General features: G+C 39.3%; 1 protein-coding gene across 6 annotated transcripts in view; it reads left to right on the top strand.

Annotated features, from left to right (window-relative positions):
- The window catches only part of DIAPH2 (diaphanous related formin 2), a 968993-nt gene that overhangs the window by 182261 nt on the left and 762612 nt on the right, over positions 1-24120 (top strand). The gene's annotated exons all lie outside the window — the stretch shown is intronic.

The raw sequence follows: 24120 nt of genomic DNA, 5'->3' as shown, positions 1-24120 counted from the left end.
TTCACCAATATAATTCCTAACCAACCCACTATACTAATAATTTCTAACTCCCCCAAAAGAATTCTCCTTTAATAAGTCTAAAACATCTCGCGCCTCTCAGATTGGGAGGCTGTAAACAATCACCTGTGGCCGGACAAACCTATACAGGCGGGCTAGATAACCTTCAGAGGAGTCCCTAAGCTGAAACAGTCTTGTCACGCCCAGGAATTTTTATTGCCTTGGAGCTGCACATTTACTCCTTCTCCGAGAGAAACGGTTATGGGGGAGAGCCCCCCGTAAAGTCAGAGGTGTAGGTGAGAGCATAAAACAGACTCTGGCTTTGGGGTTAGATGCTCGGGAACAGGGGGTTTCCTGAGGCTTGATCACGCCTTTGCGTATGCCAAGCCTCGTTCCTCATGACCTTTGCCATGGGTGGAGTTCCTCACGCTGGCCCCTGGCACCGAAGAACTGATGATTTTGAACTGTGGTGTTGGAGAAGACTCTTCAGAGTCCCTTGGACTGCAAGGACATCAAATGAATCAATCCTAAAGGAGATCAACCCTGAATATTCATTGAAAGGACTGATGCTGAAGCTGAAGTCCAATACTTTGGCCCGCTGATATGAAGAGCTAACTCATTGGAAAAGACCCTGATGCTGGGCAAGATTGAAGGCACCAGAAAGGGATGACAGGGGATGAGGTGGTTGGATGCCATCATGGACTCAATGGACATGAGTTTGTGCAAGCTCCAGGAGATGGTGAAGGACAGGGAAGCTTGGTGTGCTGTAGTCCATGGAGTTAGTCAAACACAACTGAGCTGCTGAACAGCTACATACATAAGAGTGAGTCCAGAAAATTCAGATGGGTCCATAGATCTTTCACTTACTCAACCTGATGACTTTTCAAAGGAGTTTCTTTTCCTGCAGTGATGTACATGAAAGCAGTGATTTATGTGCTTTATACCCTTACATGATCATAAAAAAGATACAGGATTTCTTCAACATTACTGAGCACCTAGTCTTATCAAGGAATGTTTTGATGTAAGTATTGTTTTTTCAAACCAGCTTCATTTGGATTATGTCACTTGCCTTATACTTCTTGGATGGTAATTTGTAGCAACTAGTGAAACTACTATTCCTGCTCAACAGTTTGAGATACACTTTGAAGACCTATTTTGAAGTGAGTGTCGTGGGTTGCCATTTCCTTCTCCAGGGGATCTTCCTGACCCACAGATTGAACTCAGGTCTCCCGCATTGCAGACAGAGTCTTTACCAACTGAGCCAGCACTCTAAACTTTTCCCTTCAGTAATTATAAATGCATAATTAATACATGTAAGAAAATGACCGTATATGATATTCCAAATGGATATCAAAAGCAAGATGGTGAAAAACAGGAACGTGTAATATATAAACTTGCAGATTCTTTATATATCTGATACAGATGGAAGCCCTTAAAACACCAATACAGTATACTAACACATATATATGGAATTTAGGAAGATGGCAATGACGACCCTGTATGCAAGACAGGGAAAGAGACACAGATGTGTATAACGGACTTTTGGACTCAGAGGGAGAGGGAGAGGGTGGGATGATTTGGGAGAATGACATTCTAACATGTATACTATCATGTGAATTGAATCGCCAGTCTATGTCTGACGCAGGATGCAGCATGCTTGGGGCTGGTGCATGAGGATGACCCAGAAAGATGTTATGGGGAGGGAGGTGGGAGGGGGGTTCATGTTTGGGAATGCATGTAAGAATTAAAGATTTTAAAATGTAAAAAATAAAAAACTAAAAATAAAAAAAAAATAAATTTTAACAAGTGTCTTGTTTGATCTTTGGAGAGAGGTTTAATAATTTGTCCAAGGAATTATAGCTAGTCAGTAGCAGTACTGAGAGAGATCCTTCTGACTCCAGAGGTGTCTTTATTACTATGTTAAATTGCCTCTTCCAAAGCAGGGAAGACTTCGTGGAGTAGATGACAGCTGAATTGGATTTTAAAACATGCTACTGGGAGAGGGATAACAAAAATGGAATTTAAAAAATGGTGAGAAGGTACCTGGCCCAATCCAAAAAAAGGCACATGCTAGGAAGTAAGGAAATAGTATAATAATAATGACAACAGCAACGATAAAAATTGCTAATATTAATTGGATGCTTATTATGTGTTGAGCATTGTTCTGAGTGCTTTTGCTGCATGAACTAATTTTACCATCACAGCATGAGGTAGGTACAATTATTATTCCCATTTTACAAATGGGAAACTGAGGCCCAGAGAGGTTAAGTAACTTGCTTATTCAGATTTCCATGTATAGTAAGTGGTGGAACCAGTGTTTGTAGACTCCATATGTCTTGCTTTGGAAATCAATCTTTATCTAATCTTTATGCTGTGTTACCTCTGTGTTAATTAGTATGGAGTAGTAAAACCTAGTCAATGTAGCCAGTGTTGTAAATCCACTGAATGTTAAAAGCCTCTGATAATTTGGAAAAAGGAAGGGCAAGGGCAAGCTCTAGTAAGTTCCTCAGTTTCTCCTATTACTATGTAGCCAGGGCATTGGTCCTACCTTCTATCCTCTGCCTGCCCACTGCCAAGTAGAGGTTAAAGAGATCTCTCCCTTCCCCAGTGGCCACTTGGACTGACCTCAGAGGGACAGTAAAACCACCTAAAGATTCTTGGGTTAGATGGAAAACTGAATCAGCACCCATGTTTGGTGATTTTAAAGACATTTTCAAAAGAGAAGGGGGCCAAAGACTTTTCTAATCACTTTTTACCTTCTCCTGCTCCACCAGGCAATGCCAAAACAGAAGGAAGATATTTGTATGTCTTAGGAATTTTAAATATTCATTGCCTTGGAAGTGTATTGTCTTATCAGATTTTGTTTCATATTTGTATTTAAAAGATTTTAAAAATTTTGGATAAGTTTATCCAAAAGAATCTTATTTAGTTATAAATGCAGTCATCTACATAGCTCTTATACAGGAAGTTAGTTCTTTCTCCTGTAGTGGGAGGGTAGTGTCTGAGTGTCACATTTGACATTGGCCTAGTTTCTGCAGTTGCACCGCTGTGGTTAAGCATGGAGTCTTAACTACAGTGGTATTCAGCGCCTTGAAATCTAGACAAGAATTTTTACCCAGAGTCCTTGGCCTATAGGATTATATAATCTAAATGATTTAGAGAACTTTTGTTGTCTAAAGTTTAAGGTACTCATAAAAGGCTGTTTGGTTATGGAATGAATTTTTCTCATGATAAATGACTGTTCTCAAAGGAATATTGATCTCCATATAATTATATAGCTAATTATACTCTAGTTTATTAGCAAAACAGTCTTGGATTTTGCATAATTTAATGATATAATTAATGACTAACTATTCTTTTCTCCTCTGATAGGCTAAGTAATCAGGCTGACCTAGACCAATTATTTATACTCATTACAGAATAGAAAAAATAGCTGCAAAATTTTATTTTGCATGATGGCTCTATTTTTCTCAACTTGCAATCTTAAGGCACTTGATTAATTTCATTTTTCAGCAGTACAGGTATATTTAATATAAGGAGTATAAACATTCTAGCCAAGAGTGGTAAAGTAAAATTCACATGCAATGTATTCCTTTTCTCTTGTGCTTCAAAGAAAAATGATGTCACTGGGAAGCCAAGTAGTGAGGTTTTAGATATCAGTTATTTTTTACCTATTAATATTAGCTAAGGGTATTTTGTGAAGTATAGATATAAAAATTTTAACTATATGTCATGTCACACTAGTTAATGACCAGTTCCCAAAGGAACTGCAAAAATAGCTTCATGGATGAACATCTTTACATCTTATTAGCAGGTTTCTGCATAAGTGTGTGTGTGTGTGTGTGTGTGTGTGTGTGTGTGTAGCCAAGGGAGTACTCAATGAACTTCAAGGTGTGATAGTGTAGCCTGCTGGTTGAACAAGTCACACTGAAGCAACTATTTAGTCATTTCTACTTCTTAAGGACAAACACTATGTTTTCTTTTTCTCCTTCAGTGTGTAGAATAGTGCCTAGAAATAGTAGGTGGTCAAAAGTTTTGATTATATTTTTTTAAAATATAAATTTATTTATTTTAATTGGAGGCTAATTACTTTATTGTATTGGTTTTGGCATACATCAACATGAATCCACCACAGGTATACACGTGTTCCCCATCCTGAACCCCCCTCCCTCCCCGTCCCATCCCTCTGGGTTGTCCCAGTGCACCAGCCCCAAGCATCCAGTATCATGCATTGAACCTGGACTGGCAATTCGATTCATATATGATATTATACATGTTTCAATGCCATTCAAATAAAAAGGCGACTTGGATTTTTATTGTAAAAATATTTATGCTACCTTCAGGGATGTGTGTACAGTATCAAAAAGGATATAATTCTGTCATTAAAATGGAGCAAGATTTCTTTGTATCACTGGCAACACATCAGAACTGGTTTACTAAGATTTTTCATATGTGACTTCTACAATTTATTTCCTACCGTGTAAATACAGTATGTTCGTCTGTTGATCCCTTACTTCTTATTAGGCACCATGCTGGTACTTTTACGGATGTCATCTTATTTACAAAATATTCTGACTCAGAATTTCAGCAAGCTGCCCAGCAAGTTGCTGGATACTAAGCACTGGGGCTTTTATTTGAACTGAAGTACTGTTTCTCTTGAATATCCTTGCTGGTAGTAAATCTTTATATTCTGAGAGTGGAAATCAGTTCAGTTCAGTTCAGTTCAGTTCAGTCGCTCAGTCATGTCCGACTCTTTGCAACCCCATGAATTGCAGCACGCCAGGCCTCCCTGTCCATCACCAACTCCTGGAGTTCACTCAGACTCATGTCCATTGAGTCAGTGATACCATCCAGCCATCTCATCCTCGGTCGTCCCCTTCTCCTCCTGCTCCCAATCCCTCCCAGCATCAGAGTCTTTTCCAATGAGTCAACTCTTCGAATGAGGTGACCAAAGTACTGGAGTTTCAGCTTCAGCATCATTCCTTCCAAAGAACACCCAGGGCTGATTTCCTTTAGAATGGACTGGTTGAATCTCCTTGCAGTTCAGGGGACTCTCAAGAGTCTTCTCCAACACAGAGTTCAAAAGCATCAATTCTTCAGCGCTCAGCTTTCTTCACGGATGTGGTCTCACATCCATACATGACCAGTGGAAAAACCATAGCCTTGACTAGACGGGCCTTTGTTGGCAAAGTAATGTTTCTGCTTTTGAATATTCTGTCTAGGTTGGTCGTAACTTTTCTTCCAAGGAGTAAGCGTCTTTTAATTTCATGGCTGCAGTCACCATCTGCGGTGATTTTGGAGGCCCCCCAAATAAAGTCTGACACTGTTTCCACTGTTTCCCCTTCTATTTCCCATGAAGTGATGGGACCGGATGCCATGATCTTCATTTTCTGAATGTTGAGCTTTAAGCCAACTTTTTCACTCTCCTCTTTCACTTTCATCAAGAGGCTTTTTAGCTCCTCTTCACTTTCTGCCATAAGGGTGGTGTCATCTGCATTTCTGAGGTTATTGATATTTCTCCTGGTAATCTTGATTCCAGCTTGTGTTTCTTCCAGTCCAGCGTTTCTCATGATGTACTCTGCACATAAGTTAAATAAGCAGGGTGACAATATACAGCCTTGGCATACTCCTTTTCCTATTTGGAACCAGTCTGTTGTTCCATGTCCAGTTCTGACTATTGCTTCCTGACCTGCATATAGGTTTCTCAAGAGGCAGGTCAGGTGGCCTGGTAGTCCCATCTCTTTAAGAATTTTCCACAGTTTATTGTGATCCACACAGTCAAAGGCTTTGGCATAGTCAATAAAGCAGAAATAGATGTTTTTTTCTGTAACTCTCTTGCTTTTTCGATGATCCACTGGATGTTGGCAATTTGATCTCTGGTTCCTCTGCTTTTTCTGAAACCAGCTTGAACATCTGAAAGTTCACGGTTCACATATTGCTGAAGCCTGGCTTGGAGAATTTTGAGCATTACTTTACTAGCGTGTGAGATGAGTGCAATAAATACTCTTTATCAATATCAAACATTTTCTGCCGTAACTTTGATGAATAAGATGGGTGACTAAATTAATCAAATCCTGGCCTTAAAATATAAAGCAGTGAGACATGGTTTACTGTTTGGGTGTTAAACTGTCCCTGAAGGTAATTCCTTCATCCAAAAAATGTTCAGAGATGTTTTTAGCAGTGGCAGCCTAATTACAGTGTGTATCTAGCCCCTGAGGTAACTGTGATAGGCAGTTCACATGTGGAAGATTAAGTTCTGTTTTTTAAAAAAACAAAAGAAGATAGTTATTTTATAGTCAGGCTTTGTGATGCCAAAGTAAATCATTTTCATTCCATTATCTAATTGTATACATTAGTTTAAGATATGTAAAGAAATATTATATTAAAGTACAGAATTGCACTGTTTATGGTAGTGTGGAAAATTTGTTCACTTCTATGGGATAATTTCAAGAATGTTTAGCTCACCTCAGTTTCTATAGCACAGCCTCTGAAGTCTCATTTCTTTAACAGGGCCTTGTGGGTGTTCTAAAGGAATGATTGAAATGAAAAGAAATGAGAGAGTCAAACAGTGTACTGTAATAGATGAAATGGAAAGTAATTATGTTAATGTTGACTCATTATGAAGCTCCAACCATTTTTACCTGCTCATTTCTGTGTGGAAACCTGTGTAGCTGAGATGCTGAATAAGAAATTCTTGTACAAATGAGCCTAGAGGCATGTTTCTAATATTGGAGCTAAGCCTATGCAGAATTGTAATGAATTTCCGTAAGTCAGTATTTAAATGTGCTATCAGAGAAGGTAGTTCTCTTGGATCCTAATGTTTATCATCAAATCTTGAGCTATATATCTGAATCTTCATAGCTGCATATAATTTTCATTTGTTAATTATAGGGGAAAAAACAGAAATCCCATACCACATCTATATCACAGAGAATATCAAATCTTATAGGATACACTCAGATAGGAGAAGTATTTTAGGAGAAATTGTAAGGAAAGAATTTATAAGGTAAAATGTTAGCAGGGCAAAATGATGTAGATAAACACATCTTGGCAAATATGTGCTGAGGAATATTTTTTAAGGCAGAAGTTGCCAATTATTTATTCAAAAAGTTAGAATGGAGAAAGTAGCATCAACATATATAAACATCTGACTCTTTGCAACACCATAGACTGTGCAGTCCATGGAATTCTCCAGGCCAGAATTCTGGAGTGGGTAGCCTTTCCCTTCTCCAGGGGATCTTCCCAACCCAGGGATCGAACCCAGATCTCCCACATTGCGGCAGATTCTTTACCAGCTGAGCCACCAGGGAAGCCCAAGAAAACTGGAGTGGGTAGCCTATCCCTTCGCCAGCAGATCTTCCCGACCCAGAAGTCGAACTGGGGTCTCCTGCATTGCAGGCAGATTCTTGACCAGGGAAGCCCTGTATAACACTACCATGTGTGAAACGATAGCTGGTGGGAAGGGAGCCCAGCTTGGTAGTCTGTGATGATCTAGAGGGATGAGATGGTGGAGGGGAGGGAGGCTCAAGAGGGAAGGGATATATGTAAAATTATGGCTTATTTGAGTTGTTGTATGTTGTATGCTGAAACCAATACAGCATTGTAAAGCAATTTTCCTCCAACTGAAAGAAAATAAAGGTGACTGATAAAAACTGGAAAACAAAAGATTTGGCCAAGGAGTGAAGAGCATGTGTCTGTGTTCACATAGAAATTCATGATTATAATCATATACTTATATGAAGACACATGAAATGCTTAAGAACATGGGATTTAGAGTTAGGCAGAGTAGATTTAAACTAGGTCTGTCTGACTCCCAAACTAAAGCTTTTACTCATGGTCAGAGAAGTTTAAAAGTGTCATTCCCCTAAGTGTTTACACTGCTCTCCTCATTGCATAGATCCTTTTTTGCCATATCCTTTTATTCTATAGTGTTTATCCTTCCCTTGTCATGTATAATAAAGTTTAAGGCCCTTACCCTCTACAACTAAAATGTCCTGCTTGTATTCTGGAAATAAAATATTGTAGAGAATATCTCTGACTATGTTAAATTGCCAACCATGATTTAATTACTTCTTAGAAAAATGGTACTGTGTCATTTTTAATTTTAAGAAACTTAATTTTTTCTCTGTGCCAATGAGCAGCTTCTAAAACAATTACATTCCTAAAACAAATAATCTAATTTTTGTCAAATTATGTTCAACATTAATTTAAGAGTTTAATTGAAACAAACGAATATTTTACCTTGGGCATGAACTCTTCTTTCCTACTGTCAGTGTGTGAATGCTTTTAAGTAATAAACTTAAATTTCATTTTTTTTAAAGTAATGTTCTTTTGTACTTGATGGTATTTAGTGTTGGTTTGGTATTTAGTGTCCGTCTTTTATATTTGGAACTTTAAAAACGTTTTGTGTTGTTCCCCACAAGGAGGCAAGAACTAGTTATGCTTTATTTTACCCTTTTAACAGGAATCATGATAGCATACAATTATTGCACCAGAAGGCATGTAAGAATTTCAACTAGAGCAGAGCTGTCTAGAAGTAATATAATATGAGACATGCATGTAATTTTAAATATTCTAGTGAAGTTCTAAAAAGAAAAAGAAGCAGGTAAAATTCATTTAAATAATATATGTTATTTGATTCAACATATTCAGAACATTATAATTTTAATATGTAACACATAAAAACTTACTAATGACCTATGTTATGCTTTTGAGGGGGTATGTACTCTTCAAACTCTGGTGTATATTTTACATGTAAAGCACAGTTCAATTCCATGTAACCACATTTTAAGTCATTGGTTGCCACTCATTATCGTGGCTACCAGTGTGGACAGAGCAGATGTGGAGTCTCAGTTTTTTTTTTCCATCCAAATATCCCTGATGATATGGCACGTGGTATGGCACATGGGGTCACAAAGAGTTGGAAAGGACTGAGCAACTAAACTGAGCTGAATGGATGGCGCGTGAGAGTAGTGCTAACGGCTCCCCATCAGCTAATGGCTCCCAGGGCGGACAGACCTCCCTGCTAAGGCGCTATGAGAAAATCCAGGTGATAGGAGCGGTCTTCTGCGGTATTGTGGTGCTGGTGGGTGGGGGCAGGTTGGTGATTTCACAGGGTCTGATGAGTATCCCACCTGAATTAGGGGAGCTGCCTTCTCCACTGAGAATCACTGATCTTATTTGAACTCCTCATCTCACCCATGAAGAAATAAGGTCTAGATTCATTCATTCCAGGGCGTATGTCCTTTGATAAGTTTGACAGTCTCAGATTTGTTTCTGTCGTGTGGTTGCCTGTCCTCATGTTAGTTTGCTCACTTTTGAGGTATACACATGGACGGAGGAGCCTGGTAGGCTACAGTCCACAGGGTCGCAGAGTCGGACACGACTGAGCGACTTCACCTCGCCTTCACCTCGGTTTTCCTTCTGTGGCGGTTTGGATATGCAATGGATCAGGAACAACACATTTCACTAATGATGATGATTCTGCGGATGGCAGCTTCCTGTTTAGGTGTCCATTGCCTCCGTTCTCTTTGAATCTCTTATTTAAGTCACTCCCTGTTGTAGAATCAAAAAATCAGAAACTAGTTGCTTAGCTTCTTTAAATTAAATTGCCACTATATTCTCTGCATTGTAATGATACTTATGGGTTTCCCTGGTAGCTCAGCTGGTAAAGAATCTGCCTGCAATGCGGGAGCCCTGGGTTCGATCCCTGGGTTGGGAAGATTCCCTGGAGAAGGGCATGGCAACCCGCTCCAGTATTCTTGCTTGGAGAATCTCCATAGACAGACGAGCCTGGTGGGCTACAAGTCCATGGGGTCACAAAAAGTCAGACACGACTGAGTGACTAAGCACATTCTTTGCATTGAAAAACATCTCTCCTTCCCATGATTAACTGGCAATGTCTTTTTGTTCCTTGGGAGATAATAGCTATTGTTGTTCACTCAGTCATGTCTGACTCTGCAACCCCATGGGCTGCAGCACCACCCGGCTTCCCTGTCCTTCACCAGCTCCCAGAGTTTGCTTAAAATCATGTCCATTGAGTCGCTGATGCCATACAGCCATCTCATCCTCTGTCGCCCCCTTATCCTCCTGCCTTCAATTGTTTCCAGCATCAGGGTCTTTTCTAATGAGTTGGCTCTTCACATCAGGTGGCCAACAGTATTGGAACTTCAGCTTCAGCATCAGTCCCTCCAATGAATATTCAGTATTGATTTCCTTTAGGATTGATTGGTTTGATCTCTTTGAAGTCCAAGGGAGTAAGCCCTTTGTCTGAATCATCTCACATGATCTTTAAAAATTTTTTTCACATAATCTTTATAACAACCAAAGAAGGTGGCTTTTCTTGTTCCCACTCTTTTTAAAGTGAAGAAATTGAAGCTCAGAGAGTTGAAATGACATTCTCAAATTCATGCAGCCACTGAGCAGTAGTAAGGCTGAGGGGCTGCATTCAGGAATCAGACTACAGAGTCACACTTCATCACTATTCTGTGCACAACCTCTTTTTCTGTGTTCTTTTCCCTGCCTTGTGTGCCATCTGGTAGGACTGTCCTGTGTGTGCAGGTGGCTTGCACTCCCCATGCTTTCTTCCTGATCAGAGGGAAACAAGGTACTGCTTTGCATGCTTCTTTGGTCTCTGCCATAAAGAAGACTGAGTATCAAAGAATTGATACTTTCAAATTGTCCTGCTGGAGAAGACTCTTGAGAATCCCTTGGACTGAAAGGAGCTCTAACCAGTCAATCTTAAAGGAATTCAACCCTGAATATACATTGGTAGGACTGGTGCTGAAGCTGAAGCTCTAATAATTTGGCCACCTGATGTGAAGAACTGACCCACTGGAGAAGACACTCATGCTGGCAAAGATTCAAATCAGGAGAAGAAGGAGCCGACAGAGGATGAGATGGTTAGATGGCATCACCGACTGGATAGACATGAGTTTGTGGAGGCTGCGGGAGTTGGTGATGCACAGGGAAGCCTGGCATGCTGCAGTCCATGGGGTTGCAAAGAGTCAGACACAACTGAGCTACTGAACTAAACTGAAGCCAGGTTGTACCCCTTACTCCTTGAAAGTGACTCCAAAATTATTACTTAAAAAATAAATTGAATCAAGTTGTTCCTTGATATTTAGCAACAGTCCAGCTCAGTGTGACAGACTTCATAGCAGCCTGGGTTTCCATCTGCATTGCCTGCCATTCACTTCCTCCCTACTCCCCATTTCCCCCCTTCCCATGAACAACCAGGAACATCAAGCACTCTGGGTAACTGTTATATTTCCCAGCGCACTGGAAACTTTCTTGCCTCTGTTTCTGATGTTCTTCATTCATGGAATGCCCTCCTCCCTCTAGCCACTGTAAAGGTCACTGTTGTTTTACTCAGTGTCCCTCTCATCCATTGGAATTATCCTTTTGATTTGATGTTCTCATGTTTTTATCCACAGGTTTCTCACTTTTCATATTTTATGGTAGTTTGATGTCTCTTTCTTTTTTGATAGTAAACTCCTTGGGCTGGAAAAAACACAACTGCTATTTATTGAGCATCTACATTCCCGGCACTATGCTTGGTACATGTAGTTTATATATGCAACTCTGGCACTGGCGTAGAATATAGTAGTGGTGTAGTAAATATTTGTGGAGTTCTATGTTGTTTACAGCTTTTAAAATCCATTGGAACTTCTGCTGGAATTCTAACTTAGCAGTTCCATATGGGGAGGAAACCAACATGTATGAAATGCCTAGTAGGTGCTTTATATGTATAATTTTATTTAGTATACCCAATAACCCTGTGCAGTTGGTAGAGTTTCCTCATTTTACAGATGAAGACATTGAAGCTAAGCAAAGTCAACTAATTACCCAAATCACCCACGTAGTAAATGGCAGATCTGGGATCTGAATCTAGGTGTGACTGAAGGATGACTCCTTAGATTTGAAAGTACAAACTCAGGCTAAAGAAAGAAACTTTGGCAGTTGTAAGCAGTAACAATCTTGGCTAACTAGATTAACTGAGTTAAGTATGATGAGTCATTTTGACCTGATAATTCTTACTTTCCCAAGGTGCACTAGTTTAACCAAGCTGCTTCTGTTCCTCTTTCCTTCTGTTGGTGTATACTAAAGCTTGGAAAGGTTATTATTGGTAATGTACTTACATGAAGTGCAAGTTAGTAAAATATGAGCCTAGTTGGAAAGACTCTCCTAAATTATTAAAAAGCCCTAATTACAGAATTTTTCTTGGAAAGAAATATAATGATTGGGAGTAGGTTAACAGCATTGTCCAGTAGAGAACCTTAGGAACCCTGCTTTACTAAATATATACAGTCTTTTAGTAATTAGCATACCAATTATTTGTCAGTAAGTTGGGGCTCTAGAAGTAGTTTGGAAAGAGGTGGAAAACTAGCATTGGTTGAGTGGTGTAATTTATGTAGTCCTCACAGGGCTCTGGACATCCCTGGTGGCTTAGACAGTAAAGTATCTGCATGCAATGAAGGAGACCCGGGTTCGATCCCTGGATTGGGAAGATGCCCTGGAGAAGGCAGTGGCTACCCTCTCCAGTATTCTTGCCTGGAGAATCCCACAGAGGAGCCTGGTGGGCTACTGTTCATGGGGTTGCAAAAAAAATCAAACAAGACTGAGCAGCTAACACTTTCATTTTTCACTGGGCCCTATGAGGTAGGGAACCTGAGATTCATAAACTGAGGCTTGAAGAGGTTAAGTGACTTGCTTGAATTACAAAGTAAATAAGTGGTGGCATGCACGTGTCTTTGCGTGCATGCTCTGTTGTGTCTGACTCTTTGTGACCCTTTGGACTGTAACCCACCAGGCTCCTCTGTCCATGAGATTCTCCAGGCAAGAGAATCGAGTGGATTGCCATTTCCTTCTCCAGGGCATCTTCCTGACCCAGGGATGAAATTGGCATCTCCTGAGACTCCTGCATTGGCAGGCAGATTATTTACCACTGAGCCACCTGGGAAGCCCAAAGAAGTGATAGATTAGCATTCAAGTATATATTCTCCAGCTCCCCCAAAGCACATGCCCTTTCAGTATGCCAATAACTAATTTCAATACTCTTTCTGTACTCTGTTACTCCATTACTTTTATTAGCAAACATATTTTATAACTAGTACAAAGATGAATTTCCAAACTGCTCTATCAATAGGCACCCAAAATCCACATTCATGATTCTTGGCTACACATGCTAAATGAAAACATATTATAATAATTTAAACTGCCATCAATCAGTTCCTTCTTTTCAGTTATGCATAAGCTTTACATATGTGAAGTGGCTTATTTTTCTTCAAGCATACTTGCTTAAATGCACAATTTGAAGGCAATAGTCACTCTGTCACACCTTTTAAATGATGTTAATATTTTTCACTGAGTCATTTACTTCACTTTACTTTTAGGAAAGTCACATTTTTTTCACTTGGCTTCAGCTGAAAAAAGATAACAAAATAAAACCCATCCGTTTAATGTCAATAGTAAAATTGTCATTGATTTATATATAAACTCTGAAGATCTAAATGCTGAATTGTTTTTGGCAATAAAATTTCCTAATCCACCATAGTACATGGTGATAGCTCTCTTTCGTATGATTTTGTGGATAACAGTAAACCCAAATGAGTCTAGGAAATTTATGTTGACACACAGATTTTTCAGGGATATTTAGCGTATTGCAGAGGAAGTACTATTTCACATAAATACACTAACCCTCTCTGAACCCCCATTCATTGAAAACACTGATCACACCATTCATTACAGAAGCCAAAACTGTTAAAAGCTAGCAAGCTTTAACAGTCTCCTTATAATTCAGTTGTGGTTATGATATATGAAAAATAACATTCTAAGATTTATTTTAAAACACTTTGGTATGGAAACACATTTCTTCTTACCCAGTCATTAATCCTGGTTTTACATATGGCCTGGCCCCACTTATCCTGGAGGCAGTTAATCATTAAACATTTTTAGTAGCAAGAACCTCTCCTTCTAAAAAGATTTTGTCTTCCTGTCATAAATTTCTCATATTTTCTTTCCAGATTTTTAAGTTAGAAAGTGCTGTAAATATCTTAAGGAAGCATTACAATTTTTCTACCAAATTAAAGTGATAGCTGTCTAATATCGCTTGTTCTTGTTTATAAGTGGAATACTGTTTAGATGTTGATGTCTCGTTGCTTCCGAGATAAGTATTCAACCCTTTGCAAATAATACACTGTGGGGGGAAGGGAAATTTTTCTTCTACCCTTCTAGCTTCTTTGGTTTGTCTAATAATCAAATGAACATAACACATAAGCAAGAGAAAAACATTTAATTTTGGATGTTTGGGAATGCTGTAAATATGAGACCCAAAGGCATTCAGGCAGTTGAGGGCTCTGTAGCATCCTGAGCTAAGGACGGAGTTAGAGATCGGGAGGATACAGAGGAGATGAGAGTGAGTGACAGGAAGAAGAGAGGAGATGTTTAGAAAACTGAAGGTTGTCTTGCTATGCAGATAAGCCTCTTAGGTAAAAAGGTGCGTGTGGACTCACTCATGTCTGGATCTCTGGATTGTGGCCTGCCAGACAACTCTGTCCATGGAATTTTCTAGGCAAGAATACTGGAGGGGGTTGCCATCTCTTCTCCCAGGGATTGAACCCACATCTCTTGGGTCTCCTATATTGACAGACAGATTCTCTACCTGTTGAGCCATCAGGGATGACCTGTGGTCAAAGCTCTCTTCTTGTTACAGGCCTTCTTTCCAGTGTTAATTTAGGCAGCTGCGCAGGAGATGGGGAGGTAAAGAGGTTTTCTGAATCTTCTCGGTTTTGATTGCCTTTCTGTCAAAATGATCCTCGTGCCAAAGTGACATATTTTGGCATGGAAATTCTGCTCTCCTTCAACTGACTACTTTTCACACAGACACTAGAGTGACTACCTGATTAAAAAAACATTAATCCTATTAGCCAAAACCAAGGCTGACTGCTAGGGAAAAGAATAAGCCATCAGTTAAAGATAGTACCATCTCAGTGGGCTCTCCGTTGAAGTATGTAGAAGTCGATTTAATGATGAGGCACCATTTCCATGTTCACAAAACAGCAAGAGATATGATATCCTTTTCTTTAACGAGATGATTAATAGTTTTCCATTTCTGTCTCTGTTAAGCCCAATTAACAGTTATTCCATGTAGAATAATGAAGAAGGGAAACTGTACATTTATAATTATTAATTGGGATGAATTTTATTCAGTGACGCTGTTGATATCAATTTGCATATGGCAAGAATGTTTTTATATTTCACTTTTAGTATTTGCCATTTATATAATATAAAGTACACATTGTAGCAAAAGCACCTTTTATAGTGCTTTATAGGTGTGAAAAGTTCTGACAGTGGCAGGAAGAAAAAGGTTTTACTTCAAGCAGTCCATTTCTTTGGATTTCCATGGTAGCACTATATATATGTTTGAGTTCCCTCAATTATGAAACAAATATTGTTCTAATGATATATTTAGTGTTCTTTAACCATATTTTATAAAGTCTCAAGTGTTATGTAAAATATCATGTTTTTTTTTTTTTAAGGGAATCTGGCAGAGATTTTGGTCCCATGTTTCAAAATACAGTAGGAATTCTGTGTGAAAGCTCAGTTGCTTTTGGAATGCCTAACTTGAGGTCTGCATTGTACCTGTTTTAATGGCATAGCCACTGCAACTGCTGGAACATTCAGTTCTAGTGGATGTTCATAAGTGTTTCTTGAGAGAGGATATCCTAGCTTAGGTGCATTTCTTGTGTATATATACATTGCCTTTTATTGTTGACTTGTTGTTTTAGTTGCTATCTCTCCTTTGTCCCCATCCCTACCCCATAGCCCTCATTCTTTGCTGCTATCTCTGTGGGTGAAAAGACAAAACTTAAGAAGAAACTCAGCAGGGCCTTCTAGCAATTTCCAGTATCTAAAGAAGTGTGGTGTAGAAGCAGGCCCAAAAGGAATAAGTAGAACCGAGAAATACATTACTGTGAGGCATGTTTCACATCACTAAAAGAACTAAGTGACTGATAACTCAAGATGCCCAGATATGAAATGGCTGCCTTAAGGGATACTGAATGCAGTGTCGACAAGGCAGTGAGGGATAATGGAAAGAATGCGTGAACTTTGGAACCAGGCAGATCTGTATTCCAATTTTGGCTCTACATCTTAACAGCTTTGTGGCCATAAGGAAGTCACTGAGTGACAGAACCTTAGTTTCTTTATCTCTAATGTGGAAGATAATGCTTACCTTGAAGGTTGATATAAAGGTTAAGAGAGGATGTATGTAAGGCGCCTGAGTGGCATCCCTGACATGTGATCAGTATTCAATGAATAGTAGTTGCTGTTGTTATTGTTCTCTTTGTTTTATGAGTGATCCAAGGCTACTCTTTAAAAATGATGCTAAAGAATTGCACAAGGTAGTGAAATAAATTGGATCATTTGTGTTGTCCCATTTACCTTGCTGATGTGATCCTATGGCCTTTAAAGGTGGTTCTCTATGGTGTAGTAACTAGGTTAGTAGTTAATGGAGAGAAAATAGGATTATGTCCTTCCTCTCCAAGTCCCCCTCCCCTAGCATTTTAAGTGAAAGTGTCTGTTGTCAGGCAGGAACATTATCATGATGATGATGATGGTGATGTTTTTTGTGTCTTTGCCAGCCACTACTTTTTTTTTCTCTTCCTGCACTAATCTATTCTAGAGCTATACCTCATGTAGATCTTCAGAGCATATTCCGCATCTTTATTTCTACAATGCCTAACAATGTGCATGTTCCAAAGCATGCAATGGTAAATGTTTTTGTTGAACAAGTGGATATGGGGTTGAGCTCTTTGGAGATTTCATGCACTTCAGCCTGTTGTAAATAAATTGAGAGTTTGTTCAAAATCAGTCAACATTAAGCATATCATTACAGTAATCTTCATGTCTGCCATGCTGAGAATATTTTTGGGAAAAGGTAGGAAACTGAGAAGGCTCATGGTAAAGTGCATTCACTTTCACTCTATCTTTCTGAAGAGAAACTTAAAGGCACAAGCCTCTTGGCTGAGAGGTTCTTAAGTGATAAATGATAGTCATAGGAGAGGTGATGATTTTTTCCATAAGAGTTTTGGGGATCAAGGTAAGAGAATGATATCCTAAATCTTAACTTCATTAAATGCCAACAAAACTCACTTGTCTCTTCTTTAGTTATCATAATTATTATCTAGAACATTATTTATGACAAATAACGTTGGGATGATGGATTTCTGATTTTATGTAATATATTTTTTCAGGTATTTTAAAAAGATTTCTTTGAATCTGGTAAAGCATGAACATTGTTTTCAAAGTTTCCCTCAAGGTACTTCTTTCTCCAAGGATGCCCATTGTTTGCATAGGGCCGAGACTTACTGATACTGTTTTTCTCTGATTACTAGTAAAGGTGTTCTTATTTGGGGACTTCCCTGGTGGTCCAGAGGTTAAGATTCCATGCTCCCAACGCAGGAGGCATGTATTTCATCCCTGGTCGAGGAACTAACATCCTGCATGCCATGCAGCATGACCAAAACTGAAAAAAGATATTCTTATTATTTATCTACTTAATTTAAACATTTTTTGTTTTTGACCCTTTTTGTTTTTGTTCAGTCATGAAGTCATGTCCAGCTCTTTGCAACCCCATGGACTGTAGCACACCAGGCTTCCCTGTACTTCACTATCTTCCTGAGTTGGTTCAAACCCATTTCCATTGAGTCAGTGATGCTATCTAACCATCTCATCCTCTGTTGTACCCTTCTCCTCTTGCCCTCAGTCTTTCCAAGCATCTGGGTCTTTTCCAATGAGTCAGCTTTTCACATCAGGTGGCCAAATTATTGGAACTGGAGCTTCAGCATCAGTAGTTCCAATGAATATTCAGGGTTGATTTCCTTTAGGATTGACTCATTTGATCCCCTTGCTGTCCAAGGGACTCTGAAGAGTCTTCTCTAGGACCAGAGTTCAAAAGCATAATTCTTCGGGGCTCAGTCTTCTTTATGGTCCAGCTGTCACTGAAAAGGACATAGCTTTGACTAGATGGACCTTTTCCAGCAAAGTGAAGTCTCTGCTTTTTAATACGCTGTCTATGTTTGTCATGGCTTTTTGCCCAAGGAGTGAGTGTCTTTTAATTCCATGGGTGCAGTCACTGTCTGCAGTGATTTTTGGAATCCAAGAAAATAGTCTGCCACTGTTTCCAGTTTTTCCCTATCTATTTGCCATGGCCCCTTTTACTTAACTGTTATTTGTCAGGAGGCTATATCTGATAAAAATCTTTCCTCATGAATGATGAAGTTACCAGAAATTTGGAATGCTTTTGGATTGAAAATAATTATATGGAAAATATTCCAAAACCGATCTGTGAATGAATAATGAACAAATTCCTTTTCTATTCATGTAGAACATACGTAAGACACTTGTTCAGAAAATGCAGTAGCCTTTATTTTGCTTAATAGCTCAGCAACTTTTTGTTGTTGTGAGTCGTTCATTTGTGTCCTGCTTTTTGTGACTGCAGGCGGACTGTAGTCCGCCAGGCCCTTTTACCATGGAATTTCTCCAGGCAAGGATACTAGAGCAGGTTGTCATCTCCTTCACCAGAGGATCTTCCCAACCCAGGGATCCAATCTGTTGAGCCACCAGGGAAGCCCTCAGTACCATTTTAGTCTCTCTACAAATGTAGAATACTTTCTTAGGGAAGTGTAGTAGAATAATTAGAAAAGCTTCTTTTTTTTTTTTTTTAAATGTAGCACTAAAGGGACTCATACATCGTGTTTTCCCATCATTTCTAATTCTGTTCTTGTAGAAAAAAAAAAAAACTGGGAAAATTATTCCACGAAACCATGTGATATTTCTTTCCTTAGGGTTCAGTTATATCAACTAGAGGCTCCTGATATAGGAAATAGTAAATTTCATTGGACCAGATCCTTATAGTATTAACTGTCATAACATGGTGAATTTGCATCAAGTTGATCTCATATCTAAAAAAAGCATTTTTTGTTAAGTATAGACACAATCCAGAGAGAGTTTGCCTGATGAGATAATTAATAATATGTTATCTTTACTGAACGCTTACTGTTTACCAAGCATTGTCCTAGGCCCCATGCACAACGCAGCCAAACCAACTGAAGCATCAGAGTTTTGAGCAGAGACATGCAAGGAAAACAAGTGGCTCATGCCCCCAAACCCCAGACTCCCTGGTGGTTTTCAGGGAGAAGTTTTTATAGGCAGAATTGGGGGTGGGGGCTGCAGAGTGTGTGACTTTCTTCTGATTGGTTTTTGGTGAGGTAAGGGGACGACAGAGGATGAGATGGTTGGATGGCATCACCGACTCAATGGACGTGAGTTTGAGTAAACTACGGGAGTTGGTGATGGACCGGGAGGCCTGGCCTGCTGCAGCCAATGGGGTTGCAAAGACTTGGACATGACTGAGTGACTGAACTGGACTGGACTGAACTGAAGTAACAGGGTGGTGCTCCAGGAATCTTGAGCTCAGCCTGAAGTTACCAGCCTCCATCAGGGTGGGGCCTTAGTTCTTGCAGGAGAACTCAAAGGTCTTGTGTATATTCCCAGAGGAGGAACCAGGATCTTGCGCCTTTGCTGTACTGTTGTTTCTAGATGGCTCCTCTTTTGTTTCTGTATTCCCTCATTTCCTAGATTAGCAACCATTTGAAACTGACCTTTATTATTCAGGCAAGATCTTAGAGGCTGAATGAAGCTTATTTCCTACAAAGTGCAAACTGGAGACCTGGAAAGGATTTGTGCCCAGGTGGGCTCTCCATAGGGTTCTGCTCAGTTTTATCACCACTGCTCAATAAAGTAAGTAATATTTCTATTCTATTTTATAGAGGCCTAAACTGAGGCATCACCCCACTCCAGTACTCTTGCCTGGAAAATCCCAGAGACGGATGAGCCTGGAAGGCTGCAGTCTATGGGGTCGCTGAGGGTCAGACACAACTGAGTGCCTTCACTTTTGCTTTTCATTTTCATGCATTGGAGAAGGGAAATGGCAACCCACTCCAGTGTTCTTGCCTGGAGAATCCCAGGGATGGGGAAGCCTGGTGGGCTGCTGTCTATGGGGTCGCACAGAGTTGGACACGACTGAAGCCACTTAGCAGCAGCAGCAAACTGAGGCATGGAGGGGTTAAGTAACTTTTCCCAAGAGTATGTAGCTAGGTAAGTGGATCCACCCAGGTAATTTCACTCAAGGATCTTTTCTCTTAACTATCATGTTATGCAGCTGGTAGATACTTTAAGAGGCTACCATGTTTCCTGCTTTTTGCCTGTTTCATTTTGCTCTTCATTCACGGAGAAAGCCTAGAAAGGGGAAAGGTAGAAGCTGTTCATTTTTACCTGTTTATTCCAGATTGTCATCCCATAGTATCTGTCTCTGTGTGAACTGTCTGAGGTCAGCAAGAACTATTATGATATCTTATGATTTTAATCATAACCCTTCCCCCAAGTAGCTGAAATACTCCTCCCACTCATTAGCCTATGAAATTACACTTCCCTATAAAAACTGACAACCCCATACCCTGGTGTGTTCAGAGACGGGCCACACTCAATGTTTTTCTCTAAATAAGTCCACTTCTTACCTATCACTTTATCTTTCCCTGAATTCTTTCTGCAGTGTGATATCAAAAACCCGACCTTAAGTCCTGAGACCAGGTGTTTGATCTCAGGTAAAAAGAACATGGGTTCAAGCCCCAATGAGAGTTACATGATTTCAGGGAACTCATTTGAAACTTTAAAAATAATTGAGAAAAACACTTCTGATACACCTTGTGAGTTCTGCTAATTGATCCTTTCGTTAACTGGCATTTGGCAAATGGGCTTTTCTGTGACTTACTCTAGACCTCAGCTGCCAAAGGGATCTCAAATGCAAATAGAGGATAATGATATTACCTATAGAAAGTTTCAGGTCAAAAATTGCCTTAAATAAATCTGAATCTCAAGCAACCCACTGAGGAGTTCAGGGATTATTATCCCTGTTTAATATCCCTCCATAGGTTCAGAGGGATGAAAATGGAGGCATGGGACTTGATTCCGGTGTTCAGGCTCTAAGGCCAGTTAGTGTTTTTCCATTAGGCTATTCTGAAGACACCCACTGTGTATAAATTCATTTTTAGATTTCTTAGGCTGGGAAGCAGGGGAATGGAGGATGAGGGGATCAAAGAATACCATAGTTTGCTAATAGATGACACATTTTGTATGCCTTTCTTATGCTTAGTAAATCCGTTGTATAAGAGTATTTCCAAGAAGCTTAAAATATTTATTTTTATAGACACAAATTAACTTGGATACTATTACTTTAAACGTTACTGTCATTGTTGATTCACTAAGTCATGTCCGACTCTTTGCTACCCCATGGAATGCAGCACAACAGGCTTCCCTGTCCTTCACTATCTCCTGGGCTTTGCTCAGATTCATGTCCATTGGTTCATTCGGTGATGCTATCCAACCGTCTCATCCTCTGTTGCTCCCTTCTTTTGCCTTCAGCCTTTCCCAGCATCCGGGTCTTGTCCAATGAGTTGGCTCTTCGCCTCAGGTGGCCAAAGTATTGGAGCTTCAGCTTCAGCATCAGTCCCTTCCAGTGAATATTCAGGATTGATTTCCTTTAGGATTGACTGGTTTGATCTCCTTGCAGTCCAAGGGACTCTGAAGAGTCCAGCACCACAATTCGAAGGCATTAATTATTATTAGAATGTGATTTTTATATATGATAGCATTAGATATGCTAAGTGCTAATCCTTTGGTTTTACTAGCTTACAGCCCTATTCTGGATTCCCTTTTCAAGTTTTCAGACTTAGCAGGATCACACAGCGTTTTCCTGTTTAAGACTCCTATCTATCTTAAGACAAAAAAAATCACTCCACGTTCTGTTGGTTTTCACATTAAAGAGAAATCCCCATTTCCCATTGATATATTCAGATACATTCACTTCAAAGATGCATATGCTACTAAATAGATTCACCACTGTCTTACTCTTTCCTGTTTTAGGACTTTACTTTTCAGAAATAGCTGTGAATCTTTCTTAAGCATTGTGAATATTTTTCTGAACCCATCTTCTGTCATTTACTATTTACTGTCTCTGCTATTGTAGTTTCTAAAATGGGTTAATTGCACATCAAGACTATAGTGTTTTATTTGTTTTAGTTTTTGAAAGCTGCTTTATGTTTCCTAGTTTAATGGAGAGTTAAGTCAGTCACATGTGATATGCATATACTAGATTTAAATGTTTAGTGCTTGCTTTTGACAACTAAGTAAAGAAGATCTATATACTAGCTCTAGATTTATTTTTGACATTGAAGACTCGTGCTTTTAAAATTATTGTGGGTAGCTTCAGTTTGTATCATAGTATACCAGCACTAATACATTACTGGTGTCACGTTATATGATATATGAAAACATTAGGTACTACAGTAATGGTGAAATTTTATTTCCCCCTGTATTCTTATTCGATTTAATCCAAAGCTAAGTCTTTCTCCTGGTACTAGATATTTCCTTTACATCACAATGAGAAAATGTAATATACTGTACAAAAATCTATATCAAAACAACCAAAAATTCAAATGGCCTCATTTATCTTTGCAGGAGTTAAAGGAAACAAACAAAAATGTGCAAAGTAGTGACATGCAGGATAAAAACCATGCAGACCTTACTTTCTTTGCCAAGCATAGCTTGTTCTGTTATGGGTTTTATACAAACATACTTTGAAATGAAATGCCGTTAGTTAAAAAACAAAAAATCAGAAATCCTAACCAAGTAGCAGGCTCAAAACATAATCTTTGTATTTTAGGCATGTCTTAGAGGCATCTGAATTGAAAACTGAAGTATTGAATGAATATTTTACAGCGGCTATCTTTTCTTTAAATCGAGGCTTTTTTCTTAATTCTAAAATTCTTAGTCTAATTTCTGCCATGTTCTACACTTTAAATTTCCTAAATTAAAACTTTTGCATTTCATGATTAGTCCCTGTTTCTGTTGTTTAGAACATCTCTGTAAGGTAATTAGGAATTGATATCTGCTCAGACCTTTTCTGAACTGTTGGAACAGTCTGATGGTTTTTCTTCATTAATCAGAGAAACTGTAGTATGATTAAATTCACATTTAAGCATATTTTATCCAAATTAGAACTGAGAGCTGAGGTTCTAGCTTTGGCACTAAAACTCCAAACATTCCTAACCCTTTAAAGTAGAATTGGGTTTATTTTGTATGTAGTTTATGAGAGTACGGTTTATGTAGCCTTCTGGTTTCTAAATAAATAGTCCGTATTTTCGTGAAGACAGAGGAGACAAATATAACACTAATGTTCATTTTAATTATTCTAAATGCTTAAAGGAGGGGATTCCCTGGGGCTCAGATGGTAAAAATTCCACCTGCATTGTGGGGGACCTAAGTTTGATCCCTGGGTTGGGAAGATCCCTTGTAGGAGGGCCTGAAACCCACTTCAGTATTGTTGCCTGGAGAATCCCCAGAGGAGCCTAGTTTGGGAGGACAGGGAAAGCTTCCCTGGGGAATCGATATATAAGCTGAATCTTTAATGATGGATAAGAATGAGATAATCAAAGGAAGTAGGAAGAACATTTTTCAACGTGGGCAAATTAGAGTCTAATACTTCTGTCTACCTATCTGTCTGTCTATAAACAGAATCTGAGATGGAGGATAATCAAAGCTAAGAACTGAAGTTGCTTAAACATTGTGAGCTCTACAGCAGCATGGAAATAACAAAGTATGGTAATATTAGAAGCTTGTAGAAGATCCATGTTACTGTATCTAGATTTTATTTTGAATGAAACTAGGCCACACTTTGGTTCAGCTGCCTGAAACTGGAGTATTAGGAAGGAAATATAGCAGCCAGCCAAATGTCCATGGCTACTTTGATTAAGAACAGAATGTGGAAAAACAAATACTTAAGATCTCATCTGTTAAAGGGCTTCCCTGGTGGCTCAGACTGTAAAGAATCCGCCTACAATGCCGGAGATCTTGGTTTGAAGTTCCCCTGGTGAAGGAAATGGCAACCCACCCTCGTATTCTTGCCTGAAGAATTCCACAGACATAGGAGTCTGGCGGGCTGCAGTCCATGGGCTCACCAAGAGTCGGACATGACTGAGCAACTAACACAATCTGTTAACATGT

The sequence above is a fragment of the Ovis canadensis genome, chromosome X (genome assembly GCF_042477335.2).
Source record: "Ovis canadensis isolate MfBH-ARS-UI-01 breed Bighorn chromosome X, ARS-UI_OviCan_v2, whole genome shotgun sequence".
Lineage (NCBI taxonomy): Eukaryota > Metazoa > Chordata > Mammalia > Artiodactyla > Bovidae > Ovis > Ovis canadensis.
The sequence above is the reverse complement of the archived record's forward strand: the minus strand, read 5'-3'. Positions and strand labels throughout refer to the sequence as shown.